This window comes from Sus scrofa, chromosome 1, assembly GCF_054392235.1.
Source record: "Sus scrofa isolate SSC_HxYL_T2T_F1_AM1 chromosome 1, Sscrofa_HxYL_maternal_Yorkshire_Landrace_v2.0, whole genome shotgun sequence".
Taxonomy (NCBI): Eukaryota; Metazoa; Chordata; class Mammalia; order Artiodactyla; family Suidae; genus Sus; species Sus scrofa.
The window spans coordinates 155,508,405-155,530,964 of record NC_139383.1 but is presented as its reverse complement, the minus strand read 5'-3'; the positions used below and the strand labels follow the sequence as shown (position 1 = coordinate 155,530,964).

General features: G+C 41.1%; 1 protein-coding gene across 3 annotated transcripts in view; it reads left to right on the top strand.

Moving 5' to 3' along the window:
* The window catches only part of ENTREP2 (endosomal transmembrane epsin interactor 2), a 472,203-nt gene that overhangs the window by 78,687 nt on the left and 370,956 nt on the right, over positions 1 to 22,560 (top strand). The gene's annotated exons all lie outside the window — the stretch shown is intronic.

Genomic DNA, 22,560 nt, shown 5'->3' with positions numbered 1-22,560 from the left:
GATTTTTAAAAAAGAATCCACTCTGTTAATCTATGCTTTTTAAAATTTGAGTGTTTAATCCATTTACATTTAGTGTAATTACTGATAAGGTAGTATTTATGTCTACATTTTGCTATTTGTTTTCTGTATGTCTTATGTCTTCTTCATTTCTCTATTCATCCATTATTGCCTTTTTTAGAGTTAAATGCTGATTTTTCCAGTATGCCATTTTATTCTCTTGTCTTTTTTTATTGTATTTTGAATTATTTTATTTTATAGTGGTTGCACTAGAGATTAAAATTAAAAATTATAGGAACTTACTTCAGATTAATACCATTTTAATTACACTAGTATACAAAATTTTTACCTTTGTGTATCTCTGTTCCTTATTATTATTATTATTATTATTTTCTATCTCCAGCAGTATTTTTTTTCTCTTAGAGTCTATTTCGTCTGATATGAGTATTGCCACCTCAGATATCCTTTGGTTACTGTTTGCATATCCTTTTACTTTCAATGTACATGTGTATTTGAGTATATGCTATAAGACAAATTGATTCTGTCATACAGCTTAGAGACAATTTCAGGCAGTATAATGCATACTGGTGGTGAGAGATTTTCTTTCATAAAATGGTTGTCTTTTTTTGAACTACAGTCATTTTTTTTGGGGGGGGGAAATAGCAGTTCATCTTGAAATACCTTTTATCTACATATTTTGTTCTCTTATTCTGTGACATCTCTTCTTTTTTTCTCACTACAGTAGACTTTGTCAAGCAGCATTCTTTTCATTTTTGCATTCTGATAGAATTTCCTCAAGCTTTCCCCTCTACCAGGGTGCAAGTTCTGATCTTTACTGCTGTGTGGACTCTTCTTCTGTACTTATATTTTCAGTTTCTGTGGCTTGCCTTCTCTTTTATTTAGCTCCTTCTGAACATAGCTTTCTTTCTCCTTCAAAGGAGACCTGGGTTAAGGCAAACACTCAGAAGGATGCTGTTTGCCTGCAGTCCACCTGGGATGCCAGTCTTTGAAAGACCTTTCTGGTCCTGTGGATTATTTTTAGAGGAATGTTCTTCCTCTTAATGTTAATATGCTTATGCTCCTCCATTTACTTGTGTTTCTGAAGGAGGCACATGAATTGGTGTTTTCTCTTTTACTTGGTGTTTTCACAATATCATTGGACATTTTATTTATAATAACTTTGTTGTGAAAAATGATAAATACCCATTATCAGTCATTCAGATAATACAGAAAGGTATAAGAAAATAAAGGAAAAAAACCACACACACAAAATGCTACCTTCAACAACAAGTGCTCAATGACATCTGGTAACAACGATTCAGGCATCCCTTTGTTCATGGATATAAGTAAAGGGGGATGAATATAAAGAATTTTATATTGAATGTTCTACTTTAAGGGTAAATATTAAAATGTAAATTTCATTTTGCTTTAATAGGAAATAGAACCAGTGGAAAAGGTTATGAAAAGTCTTTAGTAGTTGGATTCATTCTTTTTAAAAATTTATTTTATTTTAAATACTTTTTTTTCTTTTTTAGGGCTGCACCCGTGACACATGGAAGTTTCCAAGCTAAGGGTTGAATCTGCGCTACAGCTGCCAGCCTACACCACAGCCTTAGCAACGTGAGATCCAAGCTGCACCTGCACCCTACACCATAGCTCATGGCCACACCAGATCCTTAACCCACTGAGCGAGGCCAGGGATCGAACCCATGTCCTCATGGATACTAGAGGTTCATTACTGCTGAGCTACAATGGGAACTCCTATTTTAAAGACTTTTAATGCTAAACCAGTTTAATATTTTTTTAGAAACTTATTTTATTGAAATACAGTTGATTTACAATGTTGTGTTAGTTTCTTTACAGCAAAATGATTCAGTTATATATATGTGTATGTATATATATTCTTTTTCATATTCTTTTCTACTATGGTTTACTACAGGATATTGAATGTAGTTCCCTGTACTATACAGTATGTCCTTGTTGATTTTTCAAAGTCATTCTTTTTTTAAATTAAAAGTTCAGGTTTGCAAGGTGTTTCTTAAATACCTGTTGCGAGTACAGAGGAAATTAGCAGACACATACCTAATTTCACAGAATAGGGTAGCATGGGGGTTAACACTTGCACCCAGACAACCCACGATCAAATCCCAGTGCTGCCGCTTGACCTTGGGCAGATGGGGATACCGCACTGTGACTCAGTATTATTCCTTAGTAAGAAGAAGTAATCTTCCTAAGACAGAGTGGATTATAACAGTATCTTTCTCAAAAAGTTGTTGCGAAGTTGAGTTGTTATTATAATTTATAGGCTGTCTGGCACATTAATATTATTACTTTCCATCTCTGCAGCTTGTTTTTTTCCTAGTTAGAGCTTATGTTTACAAGGCAGATCTAGTAACATTTGTATTCTCCTCTGTGCCCCTGCTTCCTACCATATTTCACTGTCATCCCATATTTAAGTGCTTGTGGTGCACCCCTGCAGCCCTGGGCACCACAGCCTCTATCCTCCTAAGATGTTTTCTCTACTAAGGGCTAAATTCTTTATTTTGGTTAATTTATGTGTGGCCAGATGTTGTTATCTGGTCGTTTTTTGTTTGTTTGTTTGTTTCAGGATAAGGACTTATAATTGTTTCAGTCCTTAAATTCCTGAAAAGAATTTGCTCTCCACCTGAAAGGATACCTACGTACACATCAGTTTCTTTCCCTCAGGATAATACAGTCCAGCCACCCCCTGAAAGACACCATCCCCTGTGCTGCTACTCTGTCTTTCCTTAGTTAGGATGGAAAAATAAATGTACTAGAAGAGCACAGAGAAAATATATACAATGTGCACTTGGGTCATAACATCCAGTTGGACAAATAATACTTTGCTGTAATTGCTTCAAATCTGTTTAAATGACATAAGTTCACATGCAACTGAAGCTCCCCTTGCACATGGGCCCAGCCCCGGCCCGCCCTCCTTCTTTCTCCTTCCTCTGTGGTTGCTGCTGTCTTGCATGTGGTGTGTTTTCTTCCTGCCTGCACTTTTGTACTTGCTACTGTATGTCTGTGATCAGCATGTACTATTGTTTGGTATATTTTAAAATTCACATTATAAATGACATTTTATTATCAGTAGCGTTTCTTCTGCTTTTTTCTTTTTGTCAGTGCTATTTTCTAGAGTTATTCTTGTTGATAATGTGTAGATCTCATCATTGACTTTAAATGCCATGTACTTAATACTGCATTGTGTGAATGGTAACCTTAGAGCTCTCCATTTTTTTAGTCTTTCTTACAAGGGGGATTCAGCTACCATACTTGTATCTGACTGTGTGTGCTCCTGAGGGACCATTTTCCTAGGGCACTGGGTCTCAAACTTGCCTGAACATTGGAATCCCCTAGAGAGTTAAAAAATGCTGACGTCTTATAGCCCCAGGTAGTCTAATGTAATTGATCTGGCATGCAGCCTGGGCATCAGCATCTAAAAATCTCTCCAGGAAATTCTAACGTGCAACAGTGTTTGAGAGCCTCTGCTTTAGGCATCACTATCCAATGGAGGAATTATAGATTACCTGTGACTATTCTGATTTAAATTAATTAAGTATATAGTATGAATACAGTTCCTCAGCTGTACTAACCACCTTTCAAATGCTTAAGGGCCACCAGTGGTTGGTGGCTACCATATTGGACAGCACAAGTGTGGGACAGTCCCCTGGTCAGAGGGCACTTACTCTAGCATGTACACCCGGGCAGGCATTTGCTGGTAAGAAGATGTGCCTCACTGTCCTGGCTGCAGATGTGCTGCTTCTACTCCTCCTTGTGCAACAATTGCCACATGTTTAGTGGCTTAGAGTGACATAAGGGAGTTCCTGTCATGGCTCAGCAGTAACAAACCTGACTAGTATCCATGACGACGCAGATTTGATCCCTGGCCTCGCTCGGTGGATTAAAGATCTGGCGTTGCTGTGAGCTGCAGTGTAGGCCACAGATCAGCTCTGGCTCCACATTGCTGTGGCTGGGGGCATAGTCTGGCAGGTGTAGCTCGGATTTGACCCCTAGCGTGGGAATTTCCATATGCCGTACCTGCAGCCATAAAAAACAAACAAACAAAAACAAAAAAAGAAGAAAAGAAAGAAAAACAAAAAAAGGAAAAAGTGACACAAGTTTATTGTCTTACTGTTCTGTAGCAATTCTATGGCTCATTTTACCAGATCACAGTCAAGGCCTGGATGGAGTCTCTTCTTTCCTTGAGGTCCTTGGGGGGAATCCATTGTCTTGCACCATCAGTTAAGGTTGCTGGTAGAGATTAGTTTCTTGTGTTTGTAGCACTGAGATCATTTTCTCCTTGCTGGCTGTCAGCTGTGGTCATTCACCCTTTGGGAGCCACTTATGTTCCTTGGCTCATGGCTTCCAACTCCATCTTCACAGCTGGTGACAGGGATGGAGCCCTTCACACATCTCTCTTGCCTTGATCCTCTGAGTCCAGCAGGAAAGATGCTCTGCTCCTACGGGCTCTCGTAAGAGCCCGTGATTGATTAGATGTGTTCTTTCAAACAGATAATCCGGTGGTCATCCCATTTCAAGATCCCTAACCTTGATCACCTTTTCAGAGTCGCTTTGGCATGGTTACAGGGCATTAAGAGGAGATGAAGAGGGAGAAGGGGGCTAATTTTTGTAGGATCCATGCCAATTTACATGTCCATGCCTGCGTCTGAGAGTTGTGTTTTACCCACATGCTCATAATCACTTGGTATTATTATTCTTTAATATTTCCACCCCTGTGAGTGGGCAAAGGGATCCTTTGATTGCTAGTGAGAGTGATGAGTTCTATGGTGAGTTCTCTATTCTTTTTTTTTTTTGGCCTCACCTGTGGCATATGGAAATTCCCAGGTTAGGGTTCGAATCAGAGCTACAGATGCTGGCCTACACCACAGCCACAGCAACACCAGATTTGAGCCACATCTGTAACCTACACCCCAGCTCGCAGCAATCCATCCTTAACTCACTGAGCGAGGCCAGGGATTGAACCCACATCCTCATGGATGCTAGTTGGGTTCATTTCCACTGAGCCACAGCAGGAACTCCTGACTTGTCTATTCTTAAATATGATTAAGTTCACCAGTGTTTGCTTTGTGTTGATCATTGTATATCACATTTTCCTGGCATCGCTGTCCCCTGGGTTTGTGGATCTCTGCAGGCAGGTTGAGCCTCTGGTGGGTTTAGTAATCAGAAATTAGATTCTTCTTCTCTGCTGTTCTCTTGGCTCTTTCCTGCTCTGAAGCTCAGCTTTGGCTTCACAGTGGCAGAATGGCTGCAACAGTTTCAGGCTTCACATCCATACACTCCCCTGTCTGAGCAAGCATTTTGGACTTTTTGTTAATTGGACCAGTTTCAGCCATGGCCTACTTGACCAGTCATGGTGGTCAAGGACCTCCTTGTACCTACCTTTGCTCAGGCCCTAGAATATATCCATCCTGTGACTGTCAGTCTGGGCAGGCAGAGGAGTTTCTAGTGGTTGGCCTGCTTGTCATGAGGGAGCTCCCTGGTTTTGTGCAGGGTCCATCCTCAGTATAGGCTGTTCTGTTGTGGGAGGAGGAAGGAATGGATGCTGGTCAGGGGCCTACCCACAGTTACCTGAATGCCTCTGTCTTTCTTAGGGTAATTTTTGTTTCTGGTCATTATGGTTGAACTGTGTCCTTCCCCTCCTCCCCCCGCAGTTCATATGCTCAAGTTCTAACCCCCAGCACCTCCGAATGTGGCCTTATTTGGAGAGATGAGCGGGATGGCCCTCATCCAGTCTGTCTGGAGTCCTTATCAAGGGGAAATTTGGATACAGACACACCAGGATGATGCTTTGAGGCAGAGGAAAGAGCCAGCTATTTGTGCGCTACAGAGAGAGGTATGCATCAGACTCCCCCAGCCCTCAGAAGGAGCCCACCCTGGAGACATCACCTTGACTTCAGACTTCAGCCTCCAGGACCAGGAGCTAATAAACTTCAGTAGTTTAAAGCTCCCAGTTTGTGGCACTTCGTTAACAGCAGCCCAAGCAAATGACACACCTGTGACTTCTACATTCCCCATCTGCCCCTTCCCTGTGCCCTGTGGATACTCCTTGCTAGCTTTTTCCCAGTCACTACCCACCTTTGAATGGGCCAGTCCTTGCAGAGGGGCATGGGGCTGACTCAGGGGAGCGGAGGGAGCGCAGGGCCAGGTATGGCTCCTACTGGGGGTATGTCTGTGGCTGTCTCCCCATGGTGTGGGAAAGATGCCTGAAAACCCTGTCTCAGAGACCCAGTATCTGGGGCCTCAGTTCTCCTCCTGCCCCTAACTCTGCACTCTGACCTGGGCCAGGTCTCAGGGGGTAGGGTGCCATCCTCCTCACTCTGCCCTTGCTCTGCTGCACTGGACCTAGCGATGCCCTGGTCTCCCTGGCCCAACCTAGGACCATTCCCACCCTGTTCCCTCATGGGCCTAGTGGCCTTTTGGGAGCAGGGGGTGGAAGGGTGCATCTGTCCACAGCATCACCCACAATTAGCAGGGTTGTGGCCTGAGCAGTGACTTCTTCTCGTTTCCAGACTCCACACTTCTCTGTGTTTCACTTTTTGATGGGGGTGGGATTTTGGGGAAGGGCACTAGATACAGGTGACTCTACTGTTACTGCCTGATCTAGGGAGCCCTTTCCTCTCTAAACCAGACCAAGGCAAGTCCCATGTGCAGCTGCGGGCTTGTTCTGCTGCCCTTCTCCGGCCATGACTGGAGCACCCACAGCACAGAGGCCGTCTTCTATCCGCTTGACTGCTATGGTCTAGAGTGTCTCAGGGTTATAGTTCAGTGACTGTTGCATGTAATATTATAAATGATTTTAAGCACTCACTATTAAAACTCATTTTAAATGTATCCCATAGCCAGTCTTCTTGTGAGTTTGTGGGTATCTTACCTCCCACCACAAGGTGTGGGCATCAGGACTCAGATGCCACCATCCTGGCTCCTGTACTGTCTGACCGGTGTCCTGCCCTTAGTCAAGGTTTGTTGGATGCTCAAGTAAGTCATATCTCGATTATTCAAGAAATCCTTTAACTGTGAATTCCTAGAATTCCTTTCATGGGTGTCAAAACTTTTCTTTCCAGAATTCTAAAGTAAGCCTTTAAAGTAGGTTTCATGCTGACCTTGCAGTTCTTGCTCTTTTGTAGGAAATGAGGACAGTGGGGCTTTGTAGAGGTGGTGAATGACAGTGTCCTGTCTGCCTGGAGAAGGAAGCGACAAGGGGGCATCTTGTAGAGGTCTGATATTGTCTTTGAAAATCCCCAACAGTCTGCTCATGTCCATAACTAATTTTCTCACTGTCCTCTTCTTACCCTGCTAATGCGATCTGGCCCAAACAGCCGCAGGCTTTGAAGACATCAGTCTTTAGAAAAGAGGTGATTTTGAATTCCTAGAAGTCTGTGGTAGTTGTTCTAGAAATGCAGGTGTGGATTGCAGAGCAACTGATGGAGGAGTGATTGAAAATAGGTAACATTGTGGGTGATCACCTCCATCAAAGGTGGCTGAGAGCCACAGAGACTGGGCAGAAGGGAGAAGAGGTGAAGGGCCCAGAGAGGGCAGTGGGGAGAGGCAGATCTGTGACATGGCCGTCAGTGGGCACCTCACACTGGGCATCCACCTGCCCTGCTCCCTGGGACAACTTCCTGCTCCACCTGATGGCAGCTCCACTCTTCCCAGGCTGCACACTAGTGTCATCCCTGACTGCACATCTCCCTGTGAATGGGAATGTAGTCTGCCTCTTCCTTCTGCTGCCACTCTCATCTGAGCCACAGTCTGTCATCTTCATCTGATGACTACAGTACCTCCTCACCATCTGTACCCCCACCCTCCACAAGCTCCTTTACCATGGAGACTGGCGTGTCCTCCTTTCCCTCTGTGTGCTCAGCCTGCTGTGACCTCAGGTCTCTTTCCCTCATACTAGCTCTGTGTCTGACTCTCTTTCTCCATCCCCCCATTCCTCACACCCATGCTTGTAGCCACTTGGGCCTCCTATTGGTCCTTCCACTATGCCAAGATGCTCCTAGCTTAGCACCATGCCTCACTTCCTCCAGGTGGAACACAACTCCCTCTCTTTAAGCCTTTCCACAGATGCCACCTCCTCCATGAGAACTACCTTGACTGCTCTGTTTAAAACTAGGCCTTTCCCCAAAACAGGGCCCAGAGAGGGCAGTGGGGGGAGGCAGCACTGTTTACAGTAGCTAGAAGAGTGGAAGCAACTGAAATGTCTATAGATGGATGAGTGGATGAAGATGTGATCTTTCCACAGAGTGGAATATTATACAGCCTTAAAGAGGAAGGAAGTTCTTACATATTCTACAATGTGGATGAACCTTGGGGACATCATGCTTATGAAATAAGCCAGGCACAGAAGCACAAATGCTGTATGACTACTTACATGAAGCACCTGGAATGGTCAGATTCACAGAGATGGAAGGTGGAGTGGCGATTGCCTGGGCTGGGGGAGAGGCAGTGGGAAGTTGTTCAGTGGGTCCAGAGTTTCAGCTTTATAAGATGAGAAAGTTCTAGAGATCTGTTGCACAGTGGTGTGAATGTACTTACCTACTGAACTGTTATATACTTAAAAATGGTTAAGTTGGTAAATTTTATGTGTTATTCTTCTCTTCGTTTTTGGCTACCTTGTGGCATGTGGAATTCCTGGGCCAGAGATAAGCTCCGAGCCACAGTTGTGACCTGTGCCACAGCTGCAGCAATGCCGGATCCTTAACCCACTGTGCTGGGCCAGGGATTAAACCCGTGTCCTGGTGCTCCAGAGATGTCACTGATCCCTTTGCCTACAGCAGGAACTCTTATTATGTGTTCTTTAGCACAGTAAAAAATGAAAACAAAAGCCTTGGCCTTCCCTGTCCCCTCGTCCCCCAAATTTGGTCTCTGCTTTTCCCCTGGAGCACTCATCACCCTCTTAGATGTATGCTTACTTTGGACATCTCCCCCTCACATGTCAGCCCCACAAGGTGAGATTGGCTCTGCACTGGCTGCCTATCAGGCACTTCATTAATATGCATTGATTATATGAATGTGCCCCAAATCTCAGTTTATACAGACCTCAGAGATGAGGATATGGGCTTTGAGATGCTCCCAGTGATGGGTGTTGTCTGCTAAGCTGAGGGTTTGCATTCCGGTAGGAATGGTCTTATGGGATGGGGCAGATGGGCAGGATCCAGAGGGACCACTGTTACCAAACACCATTTCTGAATATAGTCAAAGTCTGGCTGCAATGAACATCTCCTGTTTACCTCCCGTGTCTTGAGTCTCAAGTCTTCCCAGTAGTGGTATTGCAGGATATGTGCGTTGCACCTGGTGTGTGCCCCCCTCTTCCATGGAAAGGTGAAGGGGGCCTGGCTTTTGCAGAGGGCAAGTCCCCACATTCTTTTTACTTCTTGCTTGATGGGACTGCAGATCCACGGTTTGCAAACTAGGTTCTATGGAATTTTAGGGTTTTCCTATTTCTTTTCCAAGAGAGCACTTAAATTTTAGTGTCATTACATTTTGATGTTTACCTAACTTTATTTGGCTGAGGGTTCTTTTGCATATGGCTTTAGGGCTCTTGGGGCTGGGGGCTGTAATCAGGTTTGTCACTTGGACCCTTCACTGCTTGGCAGTTCAAAGCAAATGGACCCCGATTCTTTCTTTTTCCATTGTCAGAGTTCAGGGAGAGGGTATCTAAAACAAGGCAATGAATGGAAAACAGCTTTTCTTTAAAGTTCAGTACTTAAAGCTAAGACATCACACAAAAGGAAGTGTATAAAGAGGGATTTAAAAAGAAAATCTCACCGCAGATGAAAAGAGGCTGACGTTTTGAAGAACCTGACACATCCCAGAGAAAACACAGTTCTTGGGTGAATAGCATTTATAAAATTTTGGCAGCTCACCGCTTATATATAAAACATCAACAGTGTGGAGTGGCTTAAAGAGAGGAGAGGTTACCTCTGGGTGGGTACATAAGCAGGTCTAGTCCTTACAGGGAGGGCAGGTGTCTGAACCAGCTCGGGCTGCTACAATAGAATACCACAGGCTGGTCGGGGAGAGGGAGTTTAAACACAAACGTTTATTTCTAACAGTTCTGGACACTGGAGTCCAAGATAGCAGTGGAGTTAGTTCTTGGTGAGGGCTCACTTCCTGGTGACCTCTCTCTTCCTCTTCTTATAAGGGCAATATCCCCATCATAGGGCTCCCCTCCCAGGTCCTCATTTAACCTAATCACCTCCCAAAGACCCCACCTCCAAATACCATCACATGGAGGGGGGGAGGTTAGGGCTTCAGCATATGGGAATTTGGAAGGAGGCACAGCTCATTCTGTAGCAGCAGAGGTGATGGTTATGAAAAGGAGCAGGAGAATGCAGGCTTTATTGTCCAAGTGTGATTACCTAGGCTTTTGGTCCTCAAGTTGAAATGTTTCCATTTCTCTCGCTCTATAAAGCAGCTAGCATGTACTTGTTAGGTATACCAAATTTGTTGGTTCCAAGTCAGATCATGGCTTCCTGGGGCCTGAAGCATGTGCCCTTTGGGGACTAAAACTGCAAATACAAGCCAGCCAGGGCCTCTCCCATGGGGTTTGGATGGATCATGGATGGGTAGGACATCCCCTCTCCCCCTGAAGCTTAAACTTCATTAGTTTCATGGTAAATCTAGTTGGCTCATTTATTTTATTTTTTCCTTTAATGTCCTGTTTGTCATTTTTTTTCTTTTTTCTTTTCTTCCTTCCTTCCTTTCTCTCTCTCTCTCTCTTTCTTTCTTTTCCACATCTGTAGCATATGGAAGGAAGATCCTGAGCTAGGGGTCAGATTGGAGCTACAGCTGCTGGTGTGTTCCACAGCCAAGCCAGATCCTTAACCCGCTGAGTGAGGCCAGGGATCCAGCCTGTATCCTCATGAGGGTAGCATTGGGTCCTTAACCCACTAAGTAACAATGGGGACTCATTTTTCTTTTTTTTCTGTTTGTCATTTTTTCTAATCTTAGTAGTAATATAAATCACTGTAGAAAATTTAGAAAATACATATGGGCCAAAAAACCTACCCTAATTTCATAACTCTCAAATAATCATTGATAATTTAGTGTGCAGGTGTTTTGAGTCCAGGATGTGCATACTTTCACTGTCAACACTCCCAGAGCCCATGTGGGTCTTCCCAGTGGACAGTGTCAGTGTTTGTAAGCAGTGTGGTTCTTCTATTGGGCCATCTTGCCCCTATTGGCATCTTAGATGTGCTGGAGTAAGGGGCTTGCACATATGCTAAAGTATGTTAGCACCCCTGATGTTGGAGGTAACGGGGCCAGAACCAGTGGGATGGGGGTGATGGAGTGGGGACACTGCCCCACTGCTTCTTGTCCCATGCACATTTGACCTCTACTCTGCTCCCATCTTGTGACATAGGGATTAGGGCGCCTTACCTCTCAGAATTACCAGGGAATTGAATGAAACTGCTGGACACTAGCTGCATGTGCATACTTGGTGGTTGACTGGTACAGGTCAACTCTTTCTTGTCTTCTTTTTTTTGCTATTTCTTTGGGCCACTCCCGCGGCATATGGAAGTTCCCAGGCTAGGGGTCGAATCGGAGCTGTAGCCCCCAGCCTATGCCAGAGCCACAGCAACACAGGATCCAAGCCACGTCTACAACCTACACCACAGCTCACGGCAACGCTGGATCGTTAACCCACTGAGCAAGGGCAGGGACCAAACCCACAACCTCATGGTTCCTAGTCGGACTCGTTAACCACTGCGCCACCAACGGAAACTCCCGGTACAGGTCAATTCTAATGATCGTGCAGACAAGGGAGGTTCCAGGCTGGGGCTGTGCCCTGCATACTTGGGAAAAGTTTGAGAAATTTCCAACACCCTAAGCTTCTTTGGGGTCCCTGTGACAAAGTGAGCCCATCTCTCTGTGCTTACAGAAAGCCTGCCTGCCACACATGAACGTGTTTTTTAAGTACTTAGCTGTTCACCTACATGTGGTTTTCAGTGTCTGCATACACATCCACTTGTATATTCATGGTTTATATAACAAATTCCAATTAACCCAACAATTGTTGGGCATTTTGGTTGTTCTCCTGTTTGCTCTCTCTTTTCTTTTTGTCTTTTTAGGGCCACAACCTGGAGCATATGAAAATTCCCTGGCTAGGGATCCAATTGGAGCTGTAACTCCAGCTTACAGCACAGCCACAGCAACACCAGATCTGAGCTGCGTCTGCAACCTGCACCACAGCTCACAGCAATGCCAGATCCTTAACCTGCTAAGCAAGACTAGAGATTGAACCTGCATCCTCATGGATGCTAGTCATGTTCATTTCCACTGAACCAGGATGGGAACTCCTCCTGTCTTCTCTTTTTATCTACAAAGTAACTTGATAGTGTACATCTTTATATCAAAATCTTTGTACAACATCAGGAGACACTTACTTTATGATAAATTGCCAGATTTGAACTGCTCCAGCCAAGGGACATATATGTTTTCAAGGTTCCTGAAGGGAGTTGTGTGACAGGGCTATTGTCCCCACACCTTTGTGGGCCACCACCATGGGGGTAAGAGAAACCAATGCTTCCAGTTTGATAGACGAAAACTGTTAACACACTGTTATTTTACTTAGCATTTCATGAAGGGCTGATGACTGTTTTTTCCCTATACTTTGTTGATAGATTTGTTAAGCTTCAAGTATTTCTTCCACTCAGGTCAGTGTTCTCAGCTGATCTTCAGACAGAAAAGGTCAGAGAGTGAGCCTAAGAATATGCAGGTTTGCACGATGCAGAATCAGATGCTTAAACTTTGAAATATTTGCATCAATTCTTCACACTATCTTTAAAGAACCAAAACATCATAGATTCAGTTACAATCCCATTTGTATCCTCCCCTGACCTATTTCGTTCCTTTTATAACTAAAGAGAACATTCTTTTTTTACTTCATTTCTGTGTCTCCAAAATAAACATGGAATGCTTGCATGAGTATTTTTTTTAAAATCATACAAGTGAGATTAGTTGTGTTTTTACTTCATTTCTGTGTCTCCAAAATAAACATGGAATGCTTGCATGAGTATTTTTTTTTTAAATCATACAAGTGAGATTAGTTGTGTGGCCATTCTGCAACATTCTTGTAGCATTTGTGTTGTTTCCCATATCCTTCTGGTCATATAGGTTCACTTACTGCCTGTTTAGGATTCTTTGGCAGAGTAGATCCCGAAGCAGAATTCCCAGGTCAAGGGATAAGCACCTTAATGCCACTAAAATCTTCAAATTGCCTTTCCAGTTGTTTAGGTCAATTTGAAGTCCTTTTAGGGGCCAAGAAGAGTTGCCGTTTTCCCCACTTTTTCTCTGGCTTTCATGGGACCCAACTTCTCTAGTTCTTTTAACAGAAAGAATATAAATAGCAAATAAAGTTGAGTCATGAAGGTTGATATTTATTTAGAATGATCCATTTAGAGTTAGTTTTGGTTTTGACATAAGTTAGGAGTCCATCTTCATTCTTTGCTTATGGATATCTAGTTGTCCAAGTGCTATTTTGGGAAAAGATTCTTCTTTCCCCATTGAATGGTCCTGGCACCCTTGTTGAAAATTAGTTATCTACAAATTGGATAGTTATATTTCTGGACTTACAGCTCCATTGATCTGTTTAGTTATCCTTATGTCTGTACCACACGGTCTTGATTACTATAGCATTGTAGTAAGTATCAAAATCCAAAGTCCTCCAACTTTGTAGTTCCTTTTCAAGATAGTTTGGCTAGTCCGGGTCTCTAGCATTTCCACATGAATTGTAGGATTTTTGAAAAATATCTCGCTGAGATTTTGATACAGATTGCATTGAGTCTGTTCATGGCTGCCTTCCATTTATTTGTCTTTAATTCCTTTCAATAATGTTTTGTGATTTTCGGTGTACAAATCTTAAAATTCTTTGGTTAAATTCTGAATATTTCATTCTTTTCGCTACTATTATTAGTGTGGTTTTTCCCTTACATTCATTTTCAAATTTCTCATTGTTAGTGTAGAAAAAACTGATTTTTGTATTTTGAACTTATATCCTCTAACCTTGCTGAACTTGTTTATTATGAGCATTAATTTGTTTGGGTTTTGTGTGTGTGTGTGTGTGTGTGTGTGTGTGTGTGTGTGTTCGTCAAGGTTTTCTTTTTTTTTTTTTTGATTGCCAGTGTTACCATTTAATAGCTTTGTGACTTTGAGCAAATTATTTTTTATTTATTTATTTATTTATTTTATTTTCCCACTGTATAGCAAGGGGGTCAGGTTATCCTTACATGTATACCTTACAATTACATTTTTTCCCCCACCCTTTCTTCTGTTGCAACATGAGTATCTAGACAAAGTTCTCAATGCTATTCAGCAGGATCTCCTTGTAAATCTATTCTAAGTTGTGTCTGATAAGCCCAAGCTCCCAATCCCTAAGGTTTTCTTTATATAGGATCATGTCATTTGACAATAGTGATAGTTTTACTTCTTTTCTAAACCAGGTGCATTTTATATACTTTTCTTGCCTAATTTTTCCTGGCAAGAACCTTCGGTAATATGATCCTTGTCCTTTTCCTCATCTTAGAAGGAAAGCTTCAGTCTTTCCCCATTAAGTGTGTTGTTTGTTAACTGTTGGTTTTTCATAGATGTTTTTTATAAGATTGAGGAAGTTCCTTTCTTGCTTTTTTTTTTTTTTTTTTTTTTGTCTTTTTGTCTTTTTAGGGCCACATCTGTGGCATATGGAGGTTCCCAGGATAGGAGTCTAATCAGAGCTGTAGCTGCTGGCCTACACCACAGCCACAGCAACGCCAGATACAAGCTGTGTCTGCGACCTACACCACAGTTCATGGCAATGCCAGATCCTTAACCTGCTGAGTGAGGCCAGGGGTCGAACGTTCAACCTCATGGTTCCTAGTCAGATTTGTTTCTGCTGTGTCATGATGGGAACTCCCCAGAAATTCCTTTCTATTTCTAGTTATTGAGTGTTTTTATCTTGAAAGTTTGTTGAAATTTATCAGATGTTTTTTCTGCATCATGTAGGTTTTGTGATTTCTTCTTTTACTGTGGTGTATTAAATTGATTGGTTTTCATATGTTAAACTAACCTTATTTCTGTAGTAAATCCCACTTGGTTATGGTGAATAACCATTTTCACATGCTCTTAGATTCGATTTTCTAATATTTTATTGAGTATTTTTGCATCTATATTCACAAGAAAACCTGAAGTTTCCTTCTTTTTTTTTTTTTTTTTTTTTTTTTTTTGTCTTTTTGCTATTTCTTGGGCCGCTCCTGCGGCATATGGAGGTTCCCAGGCTAGGGGTCGAATCGGAGCTGTAGCCACCAGCCTACGCCAGAGCCACAGCAACGCAGGATCCGAGCCGCGTCTGCAACCTACACCACAGCTCATGGCAACGCCGGATCGTTAACCCACTGAGCAAGGGCAGGGACCGAACCCGCGACCTCATGGTTCCTAGTCGGATTCGTTAACCGCTGCGCCACGACGGGAACTCCCTGAAGTTTCCTTCTAATGTCTTTATCTGGCTTAGGTATCAGGGTAATACTGGCTTTATAGAATGAATTAGGAATTGTTCCCTCTTCTACTTTGGGAACATTTTGAGAAAGATTATAGTTAACTTTTCTTTAAAGATTTTTAAAAATTCACCAGTGAAGCCATCTGGTTCTGGGCTTTTCTTTTCTTTCTTTCTTTTTTGCTTTTTAGGGCCGCATGTGTGGCATATAGAAGTTCCCAGGCTAAGGGTTGAATCAAAGCTGCACCTGCTACCCTATGCCACAGCCACAGCCATGCAGGATCTGAGCCACATCTGCAACCTACACCACAGCTCACAGCAATGCTGGACCCCTGACCCACTGGATGAGGCCGGAGATCAAACCCACATCTTCCATGGATAGCCTCATGGATAGTTGGATTTGTTTCCTCTGTACCACAATGGGAACTCCTGGTTCTGTGCTTTTCCCGATGGAAGTGTTTTGATTCCTGATTATCTTAATGTGTTTGGGCTGCTATAACAAATACCATAGATTTGGGGGGCGTAAACAACAAACACTTACTTCCCACAGGTCTGGAGACTGGGAAGTCCAAGGTCAAGGTACTAGCTGGTTAGGTTCCTCCTGAGGGCTGTCTTCCAGTTGGCTGTCTTCTTATTGTATCTTCCCATGCAAAGAGAGACGGATCATCTTGTCCATGTACCTTCACACAGGGTATTAATCTTACTAATGTGGGCTTCGCTTTCATCACCAAGCGCCCCCCACCCAGTGCCATCACAGTAGGGTTAGGGCTCCAACATGTGAATTTGAGGGGATACAAATGTGCAATTCATAGCACTGACTCTATTACTAGCTTATTTGTGATTTCTATTTCTTCTGAGTCAGTTTTGGTAGTTTGTGTTTTTCTAGGAATTTGTCATTTCATCCAGGTTATCTGATTTTTTTGGCATCAATCATTCATATATTCCCCTAGAATCCTCTTGATTTTTGTAAGTTTGCACTATTGTCCAGTATTTCCTTCCTGATGTTAGTAATTTGAGTGCTCTCTATTTTTCTCCATGGTCAGTCTAGCTGAAATTGTCTTTTTTTTTTTTTTGCTACACCAACAGCATATGGAAATTCCCAGGGTGGAGATCAAACCCATGCCATAGCAGTGACTTGAGCCACTGCAGTGATAATGCCGTATCCTTAACCTGCTGAGCCACATAGGAAATTCTGAAGTTTGTCAATTTTTTTGATCTTTTCAAAGAACCAACTTTTGGTTCTTATGATTTTCTCTGTTTCAAAAATTCTATATTTAATTCGTTTCTACTCTAATCTTTTTCTTTTCTTCTGTTTGATATAGGATTAGTTTACTTATTTTCTAATGTCTTAGGGTAGAAGGTTATATTATTGATTTTTTTTTTAGTGTAAGAATTTGCAGGTTTAAATTTTCCTCTAAGCATTGCTTTCATTTAGAAGAAGTAAACTCTAGTGTGAAGGATTAACTTTTTCTAGAGCATGTTTACTTTTTCATTTACCTCAAAGTGTTTTCTAATTTCTCTTGTGATTTCTTTGACCCATGGGTTACTTAGGAGTGTGTTGTTTAATTTGCACATGTTTGGAAGTTTTTGAAATCTCATATTATTTTTTTTAATTTATTGTGATCAGAGAATATAACTTTGCATGATTTGAATCTTTAAAAATTTATGGATACTTGTTTTATGGTCCAGTATATTTTCTATCCTGGAGAATGTTCCCTATGATCTAGAACTACAATATGATCTATCCTGGAGAATTCTGCTTTTAGTAGGTTGAGCATTCTGTAGATGTCTGTTATGTTGAGTTGGTTTATAGTCTTGTTTCAGTATTCTCTTTCCTTGTTGATATTCTCTGTAGTTGCTCTATCTATTATTGAAACTGGGATATTGAAGTCTCTAATTATTATTTTGATAGTCTTTTTCTTCCTTCAATTCTGTCAGTTTTTGCTTCATGAGTTTTGAGGGCTCTGTTGTGTGTATATATATATGTGTGCGTGTATATATATCTTCTTGATGGATTGGGCTTTTATTATGATATACTGTTCATCTTTGTCTGTTGTAGCATTTTTTTTCTTAAAGTCTATTTTGTCCGATGTTAGTTTATACACTCCAGCTCTCCTTTCATTCCTGTTTGTATGGTATATATTTTGCTTCCCTTTTACTTTCAACCTAAGTCTAAATCTAAAGTAAGTATCTTGTGGATATAGTTTGATCATGTTTTCTAATCCTTGCTTTCAATTCCTTCCCTTTTTTGGAGAACTTAATTCATTTACGTAATATGTGATTACTGGTAAGAAAGAATTCACTTCTCTCATTTATTTTCTGTATGTTTTAAGCCTTTTTTGTTCCTTAGTTCCTCTGTTACTGTCTTTAGTGAGTAAATAACTATTTTATAGTGTACCATTTTCATTCCCTTGTTGTTTCTTTTACTATAAATTTTGAGTTATTTATTTAGTAGCTGCCCTGGAGATTACATTTAGCATTTTAAACTATAACAAAATAGTTATTATTAATACCAACTTCATTGTATATGGAAACTTTGCTCCATTCTCCTCTCTTTCTGTCACAAATTGTACCTTTATACATTGTATGCTCATCAAAACAGACCCATAATCTTGCTTTATGCAGACACTTTAAATAAGTTGAAAGAAAGCAGTTACAAACAAAAATGCATTCATGTTGTAGTTTATATTTACCTGTGTAATTACCCTTAGTGATGGTCTCTGTTGCTTCACATAGACTCAGATTACTACTTAGTGTCTTGTCACTTCTGCCTGAAGGACTTGCTTTGGCATTTCTTTTGGCAGCTATGAACTTCTGTTTTTTCTTTATCTGGGAATATCCCAACGTCTCCTTCATTATTGAAGAACAGTTTTGGTGGATGTAGAATTTTCCATTGTCAGCTTTTTATTCTTCTCAATTTCAGAAAGTTGAGTGTCATGTCTTACTGGTCTCCATGGTTTTTGATGAGATATCAGTCTTTAATCTTACTGAAGGGTGACTGAACATTCATTGTTTTCATGATTCTCTCCTTAGTTTTTGCCAGTTTGACTATGATGTATATAGATGAGTGTTTGAGTTTATCCTCCTTGAGCTCCTTGAATGTGTAGATTCATGTTTTTCATAAGATTTGAAATGTTTTTCTGCCGTTATGTCTTCAAATATTCTTTGTGTTTCTGAGACTTTCCCCACTAGTCAGGTTCTTAACCTGCTGAGCCACAATGGGAGCTCCCCTTTAGTCCTTTAGTCGTGGTTTCCTTTAGTTCTTAAAGGTTTATTTAAAGTCTTTGTCAGAGTTTCTGTTGTGGCGCAGTGGTTAATAAATCCGACTAGGAACCATGAGGTTACTGGTTCGATCCTTGGCCTTGCTCAGTGGGTTAAGGATTCGGCATTGCTGAGAGCTGTGGTGTAGGTCGCAGACGTGGCTCGGATCCAGCATTGCTGTGGCTGTGGTGTAGGCCAGCAGCTACAGCTCCGATTAGACCCCTAGCCTGGGAACCTCCTTATGCTGTGGGAAGCGGCCCTAGAAAAGACAAAAAGACAAAAAAAAAGTTTTTGTTCAGTAAGTCCAATGTCTGTGCTTCCTCTGAGCTGGTGTCCACAAATCTGTGAGGCTATGTTCATTTTTCTTAATTTTTTTTCTTTTTGTTTCTCAGACAGGACAATCTATTGATCTGTCTTCGAGTTCACTGACTCTTTCATCTCCTTAATAAAACCTGCTGTTGAGCGCCTATAGAGTATTTTTACTTTCAGTTAGTATATTTTTTAGTTTCATAATTTCTATTATTTTTCTTCTATAACATTTGTCTCTTTATTGTAAACTCTGTTTGGTAAGATATTATTCTGCTGTTTTCCTTTAGTTTTTTTTTTTTTTTCTTTTTTAGGGTCACACCTGTGGCATATGGAAATTCCAAGGCTAGAGGTCAAATTGGAGCTGCAGTTGCCGACCTGTGCCACAACCACAGCAATGTCAGTTCTGAGCCACATCAGCGACCTATGCTGCAGCTTGTGGCAATGCCAGATCCTTATGGACTGAGTGAGTCCAGGGATTGAGCCATATCCTCATGGCTACTAGTCAGTTTCTTTTTTTTTTCTTTTTTTCTTTTTTGTCTTTTTAAGGCTGCACCCATGGCATATGAAGGTTCTGCACCTACAGCATATGGAGGTTCAGCTAGGGGTCGAATCAGAGCTGTAGGCTCTGGCCTACACCACAGCCACAGCAATGTAGGATCCGAGCCGTGTCTACGACCTACACCACAGCTTACATGACACAGGATCCTTAACCCACTCAGCAAGGCCAGGGATTGAACCTGCGTTCTCATGGATAATAGTCAGATTTGTTTCCACTGAGCCATGATGGGACCTCCCCATTACTCAGCTTGTTAACCTTCTGAGCTACAGTGGGAACTCCTCTTTAGTTCTTCAGTTATGGTTTCCTTTATAATTCTTAAAGTCTTATTTAAAGTCTCTGTTCAGTAAGTCCAATGTCTGTGCTTCCTCAGAGAAAGTGTCTTCTTTTGGTTGCTTCCTCTCCCCACCCCCCACCCCACCCCTGCGTTGGGTGATACTTTTCTGTTTCTTTGTATGCTTCACATTTTTTTTTTAATTGAAAAGTGGGCATTTTGCATATTGTCATGTAATAACTCTGGAAATTATATTCTCCCCTCCCACCAGGCTTTGTTGTTGCTGCCTTTTGTAGTTGTTCTGTGTTGATAACTTTTCTGAACTAATCTTATTACCTCTATATTCTTTGTTGTGTGTGGCTGCTGCAGTCTGTTCTGAGAGCTTGGTGGTTTGCTAATGATTAGAAGTTTCTTCAAATGCTTGGAACCCCAAAATGCCTCAGTTTTTGCCAAGGGGCTCTGTGTGCATGGTGGGGCATACCATACCTTCATTAGTCAGCCAGGTGGTTGACAACTCTGGGGTGAGAGCTTAGTGCATTCTCAGGCCTTTCTGGAGCATGTGCATGGATTTTTATATTCCCAGGAATATTAAGAACTTTTCAAAGCTCTTTTGGCCCTCTTATTCTTCTTTTATCTTAAGCTTTCTGGTTACTATATTGTTTGCCCAAACTGTTATATATTACCCTAGGCAATAGAGAATAAAACATTTGCCTAGAAATGTTTTCAACAAATATCCCTGAGTAGTAACTTTAGCACTGGGAGATTTCCTAGTAAGATGAAATAAAAATAAGCCTTTTGATCTGGCCTTCCAGGGAACCACCAGATGGGTTGAAAGAAATAATAACATTTCTTTATGAAAGAGCCCCATTCTGCTCTCTCTGATACTATGACTGTGGGCTGTTATTTTCAAGGCTACTGCTGGAGAGTGGGGGATGGGACTGTAGTTAAAAAAAAACTATACAGATATCAGTCTTCTTACTGAGATTTAGCCATTTTTCTTGAATAAACACTCCCCATGTTGCTATAAGCCTTTGATAATTTTCAGAGTTCTTAAAAAGTTAATGAAGACAGTTTTTGCAGTTTTTCCTTTTTTATTGAGAGGTAGAATTTTGCATTTCCTTAGTTTGATTTTTTTCACTGATGTCATTCCTTAAAGTTTTTTCCACCTAATAATCTAGGAAAGTTTATTTTAGCATATTTAGGATTACTGTAGAGGTCAGCAACTTGCATTAGTTTCTTGCATTTATGAATGGTAAAATTTTAGGGGCATTTCAAGTTTTTTTCTCCAGTGACTAATGTTAAAATGCTTTCTTGTCCTTCTGGTAGAAGATGCTGATAACATATTTTATGGTGGCTCGACCTCTGGTCCCATGCCCACATGTCATTACATGGGGTGAGATGGCACAGGGCAGCGGAAGTGTCACTGGACATCAATCCCATTGGGAAAGGGTAACAATATTCTAATTACACCGATATGAGTACAAGTCACATCGCTGTATCTAAACCAGTTACCTTCGTCTTTATTAGATTCCAAAAAGTCCATGAACAATTAATTTTACAAGATTTGCAAAAGCGTATGACTCTATGAATAACATGGGAAGCCAGAGCCTTGTAAAGGGCCCACGAGAAACTTTCACTTTACTAGTTTTACAGTAAATCAGCCTCAGGGTATTCATCATTGTTAGCTTGTGTTTCCTGAATTTAATGAGTTTGAGTTTATTTTTATGCCATTTACTATGGAGATTGCTTCTTCATTAAATTACATATTCATATCCCTTTATAATTCTCCTACCAATTTATAGGATCTCTGTACACTGTGGATACTTTTAAAAGGTGTTTGCATTTTTTCCTAACAGTTTATAGGATCTCTATATATTGTGGCTACTTTTAAAATATGTTACCAATATCTTCTTCTAGACTCTAGACTGTCATTTGCCATAAGAGGTTTACACTGTGATGTAGTTAAATATATAAATATTTTCTTAAACGATATGTCTTAAGAAATATTTCCATATCCTGATATTATAAAGAAATATGTAAAAATATTTTACATGCTCATCTATAATCTTGTTTACTTTTGTGTGTACTATGAAATAGAATTGTTTTCATTTTTATTTTTTAACAGACAGCCAGCTATCCAGTATGTGTGGATCTCTTTTTGGAATTTCTGTTCTGACACTGGTATCACAGTATTATAATTATTACAGCCTTATAGTAAGTTGAGGTCTTTCCTAGGGCAATTTTCTTATATTTCTTTAATTTTAAAAGTTCTAGGAGTCCCTGCTGTGGCACAGTGGGTCTTTAGATCCAGTGTTGTCTCTGCAGTGGCTTGGGTCACTGAGGTGCAGGTTTGATCCTTGGCAGGGGAACTTCCATATATTGTGGGTGTGGCCAAAAAAATTCTATTCTTAAATGTTTTTCCTGTGAACTTTTAAATCAGTATGTCAGGTTCTGTGAGAAACTATTAAGATTTTTTATTGGATTTATTTTATCTATAGATATAGATAGTAAGCATTTCTGTCCACAGATATTTATTCAGAAATATAGTTTAATGCATTCTGGTACAGTTAAATGTAGGATTTGAGAAATTAAGTACATTACATGCTGTCAATATGGGTCAGGTGTAACCTGCTTGAGATTCTTTCCCCTGCC